The following is a 6960-nucleotide window of genomic DNA, read 5'->3' on the forward strand; positions in this document are numbered from 1 at the left end:
GTAAAAATGATGGGAAGGGTTTGAAATTGTTAATTTGAAATAGCCTTGATTTTTGGAAAATATTTGTCTTCGAAAAAGACATCAAAAAATCTATGTCAGAAACTGATAATAGATTTTCCATTTATTGATGTTTCTTACTTTTTAAGAATAAAGGCCTAATCTAATAACTTCTGACTGGTAATCATATACTGCTACTTTGGGTTAATAATACTTTTACAAAATGAAATCTAGGTTTTAGTGTCTAATTATTATACCAACATGCATGGACAAAGTTGAAATAAATTTTGGTTAGAACACTGAAAACTTTTTTTTTTTGACACTGTTTTATTTTATTCAAATAGCAGTCTGCTCACACATGGTCCAAGAACTCCCAAATAATAAGGCAAAGATTGGTCTTCAAACATCATAGCCAGTGATGCCATGCTTGCCTATGATCTCGTCAACAGAAAACCACATCCACACCTCAGTGGCCACCAAACCATTCAGTAGAGCTTCCTTAACTGTGAGCTGTTTGAAGCTACCAGTTTGAGCACTATTGATAATGTTTTTCAAGCTGTGAATAGCTGTAGGGATCTCAGCAGGGGTTGGAGGAACCACTTAACCTTAGCATAGTGCCAAAATGTGGCCAATCGAGGCTTCGAGTAAGTCACGGCAGCGTTGACCAGCACCGGGGCCTTCTCCATGAGATTACAGACAAACTGGGCCATGGTTCTAGGACGGAAAGCCCGTCACCCCAAGTGGCTGACTTGAAAACTTTTAATTCTGAGCCAACATATGGATTTTTTAAGGAATATAAATAACTGAGCTCTGTACAAATACATAAATTATGCTTATCTTCTGTTTACAGGAATAATAAATACAAATGCACTTAAAGCTGCCTTATAGTGAAATTCACAGCTTATAATATGGAATTAAGTATTGGTGAAACTTTAAACAGTGTTTGGAAAGCTGAGCATTATTGAAGTAGACTTCTGGAAATGTTAGCTTTTTTTTTTTTTTAAACAAAATTCACATTTTATTTAGGTGGAAATAAACTATACAAAATTGATTTTCTTCACCAAAAATAACAGCATTATTTTCTGTATTATTCCTTATAAGTGTTTCATAAAGGCAAAGGTATAAATAATCCTATATGCAAATATCCCAGCTCAAAATACCCCCCTAACTGAAATGATCACTTGAGTATGAAAGACTTTGAACAATGTTAGAAAAGCTACTTAGCAGGATATTGCAATAGACCAATGAGAGTTAATGGATCCTTGTGTTACTTATATATCTATTGGAGCAACAGAAATAATGAGTGGATGGATAAACAATATATATTTGAGGTAGAACTACATAGGACTTGCTGATGAATTTGATGTCAAGGTTTAGAGAGGAAATAATGATTACTCCTAGGTTTTTGGCTGAGCATTTGGTGTGTACAGTGGTAGCATTTCCTGACACAGAGAACATTGGAATAGAAATAGGCTTTCATGGGAGTGAAACAGTGCAACTCAGATTGGACTTGAACCCACGTGCCAGTACTGGAACCCAGCCTAAATCCAGATTGGGACTTGAGCCACTTTTTTTTTTTTTTTTTTCATTTTAACATCTTTATTGGAGTATAATTGCTTTACAATGGTATGTTAGTTTCAGCTTCACAACAAAATGAATCAGTTATATATATACATATGTTCCCATATCTCTTCCCTCTTGCGTCTCCCTCCCTCCCACCCTCCCTATCCCACCCCTCCAGGCGGTCACAAAGCACCGAGCTGATCTCCCTGTGCTATGCGACTGCTTCCCACTAGCTATCTACCTTACGTTTGGTAGTGTATATATGTCCATGCCCCTCTCTCGCTTTGTCACAGTTTACCCTTCCCCCTCCCCATAGCCTCAAGTCCATTCTCTAGTAAGTCTGTGTCTTTATTCCTGTTTCACCCCTAGGTTTTTCATGATATTTTTTTTTCTTAAATTCCATATATATGTGTTAGCATACGGTATTTGTCTCTCTCTTTCTGACTTACTTCACTCTGTATGACAGACTCTAGGTCTATCCACCTCATTACAAATAGCTCAATTTCGTTTCTTTTTATGGCTGAGTAATATTCCATTGTATATATGTGCCACATCTTCTTTATCCATTCATCCGATGATGGACACTTAGGTTGTTTCCATCTCTGGGCTATTGTAAATAGAGCTGCAATGAACATTTTGGTACATGACTCTTTTTGAATTATGGTTTTCTCAGGGTATATGCCCAGTAGTGGGATTGCTGGGTCATATGGTAGTTCTATTTGTAGTTTTTTAAGGAACCTCCATAGTGTTCTCCACAGTGGCTGTATCAATTTACATTCCCACCAACAGTGTAAGAGGGTTCCCTTTTCTCCACACCCTCTCCAGCATTTATTGTTTCTAGATTTTTTTGATGATGGCCATTCTGACTGGTGTGAGGTGATATCTCATTGTAGTTTTGATTTGCATTTCTCTAATGATTAGTGATGTTGAGCATTCTTTCATGTGTTTGTTGGCAGTCTGTATATCTTCTTTTAATTAAGATCACACACTTTGTCTCAGGACTTAATGAAACTCAGGTTCTTTATGTCTCATCACAGAAAGAATTCACTGAGAGACAAAATGATAGCTAAGTGGATTTATTTAGAGAAATACACATTCCATAGATAAGAATGCAGTCCATCTCAAAAGGCAAGGACAGCCTTGGGAGAAACACAGTCCACAGACAGAGTGTGAGCCATCTCAGAAGGCAAGAGGCCCTGAAATATGGCATGGTTAGTTTTTATGGGCTGGGTAATTTCATAGGCTAATGAGTGGGAGGATTATTCCAACTATTTCGGGGAAAAGGTGAGAATTTCCAGGAATTGGGCCACCGCCCACTTTTTGGTTTTTTATGGTTGGCCTTGGAACTGTCATGGCACTGGTGGGTGTGTCATTTAGCATGCTAATGTATTACAGTGAGAGTATAATGAGGTTCAAGGTCTACGGGAAGTCAAATCTTCTGCCACCTTGGACCTAATAATTTTGTCATGTCCTATGGCTATGTCATTCTTTAAAGATTTTGCCCTACAGCCTTCCCTCCTGCTTCAGGAGGAGGACTGTTGGGGAAGTGACTTACTACTAGACTGTTAAGTATTAATATGTGTGTGTGTGTGTATGTGTGTGTGTGTGTGTGTGTGTGTGAGAGAGAGAGAGAGAGAGAGAAGGAGTTTGGTTGATTCAGGGGAGAATCAAAGTTAGAATGGAGGATAAATGGGAGGCAGTTGACCAAGGTGGCCTTAAAATTTCCCTCAGGTTGACTAAACTTTAGCCAGGCTTCTGACTCTTAAGCTCCTGATCTCCCTTTTCCTAGAGCATTTACTTTAGAACACTTGTAAATTCCCCTTAAGATATAAATCTTTTAAAAAGCCTTTTGCCAGTTTTATAACCCATGAATGACTTTCTCAAGGACCTGAGGGCTGTACATTTGAAATGTAATCATCAAGGAAGGTAAAGTCCTTATCTCTCAGTTTCTAGAGGAAAGCAGGAACCTAACTTCAGTGGGCTCTAAATAGCAAACGCAAATAGCCTAAGAAGAGTTACACATTTGCAAACTCAGACATAACTCACTATACTCAACATCTCCCATTGATTAACCTTCCCTGTAACTTCTCTTAAATTAATGGAACATGACATTTGGGCCCTTGCTACTGTGATCTGAGGACCAGCAACAGCAGCCTTCCTGGGTGCTGGTTGGAAATGAAAAGAGTTCAAATCCCAACCCAGGTCTACTAAATCATAATCTGCGTTTTTAGTTAGATCCTCAGGGGATTCATATACACACTAAAGTTTGAGAAACACTGCATTAGGTTACCTAGGGAGGGAAACTAGACTTCAAAGGCAGTGGGGGTGGGTAATGAAGAATGAAACAGTGGACTGGTTGTGTAGTTAAAGTTGAAATATTATTAGAGTGTGGGCTGCAGAGTAAATTAGATGGAAGGATGGGCTAGCCTGGCCAAAGAGAGGGATGTGAATATAAGGTGAGTTAGTGAGGTTGTTGATAATAGCATAGTCAAATGTACAATCACAGTAGGGTTGGCTGGCAGTAATCTGGGGGCTAGATTCGTTTGTGAGAGGTCTTTAAAGGTTATGGCTGTCTAAGTAAGTATGTTGGGCAATGGCATGAGTGTCAAATATTTTGTGTTTTTAAAAGTCAAGAGAAGGAAGCATGGTTTAGAAGTATCAATAACACCCTTGTGTTATCTTCCAGTTGTGAGGTACATATGAAAGGGAAATTAAAAAGTAGCCTTGTCTTGAGAGGGCTAGGTGGAGGCTGTGATCTCAGGAAAGAGCCAGGATTTAGATGAGATAGGAGTTGGCAAACTTTCTGTACAGGTCCACCTAGCAAATATTTTAGGCTTTGTAGGCCACCTGGTCTCTGCCACAACTACTCAGCTCTGCTCTTATAGTGGGAAAGCAGCCATAGACCTTATGTAAGTGAATGAGTGATTCATTAAAACTTTATTTACAAAAAATAGGCATCAGGCTGAATTTGACCTGGCTATAATTTGCAGAGTCCTGAGTTAAGGTATCAAGGTAAAGAAAGTGATGATGATGATAGTATGGGGATATTTAATCCTGGATTTCAGAGGAATCTAGAAAACACTGGGATGCTGAAGAGCTGTGGTAGATTTGTGTCAAGTTAGGAGATATATAAAGCAGTGTGGCACAAACTGTGAGTGAGCTGGGATTTCTGCTGGTAATGTAAATAAAAAGCAACATGAGGCATGGAAAACTAGTCCTGATATTCTTTAAAAATTTTAAATTAACCACATATTTCACAATATTTTATACATACACAATAATATATTATAAACTATATAGAAGCTATATAAAACAAGATGAAACTCATGTGTCCAGGTTAAGGAACAGGATGTTAGGAATATTTTGAAGCCCCTGTGCGTCCCCTCATATTCTTATTCATCTCCTCTCTCCATAGGCGAGCTCTGCTCTAAATTTTGTGTTTATCCTTTCCCAGTTTTTCTGTACCTGGAACTCAGTTAAAGAACAAATCTAGAATTTAGAAGACTGAATAGAGACCTCTGGAGAGATTGAGAAATTTCTGTCCCAGAGGTGTGTATTTACATTACAAAGGCAGATAAAATCTGATGTCAGTCATCCATTTACATTCCAAAGGGTTAAAAATTGGGAAACTTCCTCTTCACTTCCCAGAGAAGATTTGTTTATCCCAGGAAGATAAAGTTTATTTCTCTCTCTCTGGAGGAAAGGGAGGCAGCTGGGCAGTGTGTAATCCCTATTTGCTCCCAGAATTATAATTTTGGGGGTTTTCTCCTTTGGGGCAAGAAACTTCCTTTGTGCACTTGCAGGCCCAACCATATGGCTCGCATTGCATCACCTGGAAGGGGGAAAATGAGGTATGGGGAACAGATGTGCTTACTGTCGTATTAATAATCTTCCCTGATCCAGAAACCTCGTGTTTGTTTTCAGGACAAAGTAAACGAATATAGATATCAAACACCTACCATCATCAACAGCAAATACATATTCTTGTCAAGTGTGCCCTGGGTTCTGAGGGTTTAGAAGTCCTATTTCTCCAAGGTATACAACAGGTTCACCATGGACACAGCAAGAGCTTTATTGAATTATAAGCTGTGTTATATGCCTGGAACTTTGGGCTTCCCATGTTCAGGGGCTAGCAGATGAGAAGATTCATCACAGGGGCAATCGACTTGCTTTATCAGAAGGTAGGGCTGCTGTTACACAATAGGGACAGGGAAGAATATGTTCATGTACTTGGGCACTGCTTGATAATTCCTTATACAATTTTAATCGTCAGTGGACAGGTGTAACAGCCACAACCTGGGAACATAATGTCCAAGGCTCATACCCCTCAAGGACGAGGGACTATGTCACACTACCCAGTAAGAAATGCTAGTCTAGGAGAGAAGAATCTACAGTGGGTGGTAGAAGACAGAGATGATGTCAATTATAATCCTGACAGCAGCTGCAGTGGTGATGACTGTCATTTGTCCCAGTGACCGTCCTTTTATAAGTTTCCACTAGGAAAAGAAGCCTGTAATCCTCTATGAGCCACTCCCAGAATTTATAAGGATATTCAAGAAGCACAAGGAGTAGACTTTAGTGGACTCTATGCTGCACTGCCAAGATCCTTCTTTAAGATTGAAGGACTTATTCTCTCAGCCTCTGGGGGCACTCCTGTCAGACAGCCCTCAGTTGTCATCTCGCCCAAAGTCATATTCCCATCTTGGGGCAGCCCACATCCAGTGACTGTTCAGTGCAGGAGTGTAAAGGCCTGCTCCTACTGGCCACCTTCTCCCTCTGCCCCTCCTCCTTCGTTTCCACAGCTGTTGATTCCAAGAGTAGCCTCTTATCACTCCCCACATGCTAATTTCAGTCACTTGGTCTGCTTTGTTGGGAACCCCAGCAATAACACATAGCAGTTAATGAATTATTTTTAAAATATGTGTCTGAATGATGTGTTACTTTGAGGGATAAATATTGAAAGGGTCAGTTTATAGAAGTTAAAAAGAAATATTCTTAAAGTTAGAGTTAAGGAGAAAATACAAAACCTGCTGGCAACATTGACTGGAGCTTAAGCACCTGATACAGCACCTTCCCTCCAGGAGGAATGAAAATTCACAGAGTATAGGACTTTTGCTTCTCAACTGTGTGGCAATAACGGTAGCAGTGACTTTACCCAGGAGCTTGTTAGGCTATCAGGTTCCACCCCAGAGCTACTGAATCAGATTTTGCATTTTACAAGATCCCAAGATAATTCCTATCCAGTGATTTAGACCAATGATTCTCAACCCTGACTCCAAAATAGAATCACCTATGAGCTTTGAAAAAAATGCTTATGCCTATGCCTCATTCTAAATAAATTCCATTAGAACCTCTGGGATATGGTGTCCAAGCATTAGTATATTATAAAAGTTCCCAAGG

General features: G+C 39.5%; 1 pseudogene; it reads right to left on the reverse strand.

The window, feature by feature from the left end:
• Positions 1–396: 396 nt before the first annotated feature.
• LOC114905238 lies at positions 397–707 on the reverse strand (annotated as a pseudogene).
• Positions 708–6960: the final 6253 nt, after the last annotated feature.

This window comes from Monodon monoceros, unplaced genomic scaffold (assembly GCF_005190385.1).
Source record: "Monodon monoceros isolate NGI ecotype Baffin Bay Population unplaced genomic scaffold, NGI_Narwhal_1 Super_Scaffold_21, whole genome shotgun sequence".
Taxonomy (NCBI): domain Eukaryota; kingdom Metazoa; phylum Chordata; class Mammalia; order Artiodactyla; family Monodontidae; genus Monodon; species Monodon monoceros.